The following is a 670-nucleotide window of genomic DNA, read 5'->3' as shown; positions in this document are numbered from 1 at the left end:
CCATACTTTCCCTTCTCTCCCCATCCTCTCCCTTGCTACCTCCGTATCCCTCCCTCCCTCTCTCTCTCTCTCTTTTTCTCTCCCCCAACTCTTTTTGTCTCTGCCCCATTCATTCCCTCCCTCTGCCCCTCCCCGGGCCGGGGACACTCACCGGGTGTCGGGCCGGCTCTGGCTCTGGCTCCGCTCGGTGCCGCCGTTTCTCTCCGGTGTCCCGGGTTTTTCTCTGAGATTGTTTCCTGGGATTTTTTTTCCCCTCCTCCTCCTCCGAAAGACAAGGAAAAGCTCCAGGAGCGAAACCGGAAGCCCGACCGCAATCGCTTCCGGGTCTGTGACCCCAGTGTGGGCGGGGCGCTGTGAGGTCACAGGTCAGCACATGGCCCCATAGAGGCCTTGCTCTTGGAACTGGAACCAGTGGGCCCTGGTTAACCTGGGGCTCAAACTCTGCATTTCCAACTCACAGCATCAAGATGAACAAATATTCTTCACTTTTTCAAAATTATTATTAAATATGCAGTGGACCCAATGACTTCCTATGGGTCCCAAGAGCCAGATTCCTTTTGTTCAATATCAACTCCCCGCACTTTTTCTCAATCTAACTGAATTGACACCCCCATCCCCTCCCAATCTCTGCATTTGCCAAAGATCCATCCTTTTGCTGCCCAAACATTTG

The 670-nt window shown here is 53.4% G+C and overlaps 1 protein-coding gene across 5 annotated transcripts in view; it reads right to left on the bottom strand.

The window, feature by feature from the left end:
• LOC122542603 (casein kinase I-like) overlaps positions 1–338 on the bottom strand; it is a 222,480-nt gene extending 222,142 nt beyond the window's left edge. For 4 of the 5 annotated variants that reach the window (XM_043680555.1, XM_043680554.1, XM_043680561.1 and 1 more), the window contains exon 1: positions 152–337. The gene's annotated coding sequence lies outside the window, so the exon portion shown is untranslated. Of the gene's footprint in view, positions 1–151 lie in introns of all 5 variants that reach the window. The other variant, XM_043680562.1, reaches the window with a different exon arrangement.
• Between the last annotated feature and the right edge of the window lie 332 nt (positions 339–670).

The sequence above is a fragment of the Chiloscyllium plagiosum genome, chromosome 40 (genome assembly GCF_004010195.1).
Source record: "Chiloscyllium plagiosum isolate BGI_BamShark_2017 chromosome 40, ASM401019v2, whole genome shotgun sequence".
Lineage (NCBI taxonomy): Eukaryota > Metazoa > Chordata > Chondrichthyes > Orectolobiformes > Hemiscylliidae > Chiloscyllium > Chiloscyllium plagiosum.
This window is presented reverse-complemented; position numbering and strand designations above follow the sequence as displayed.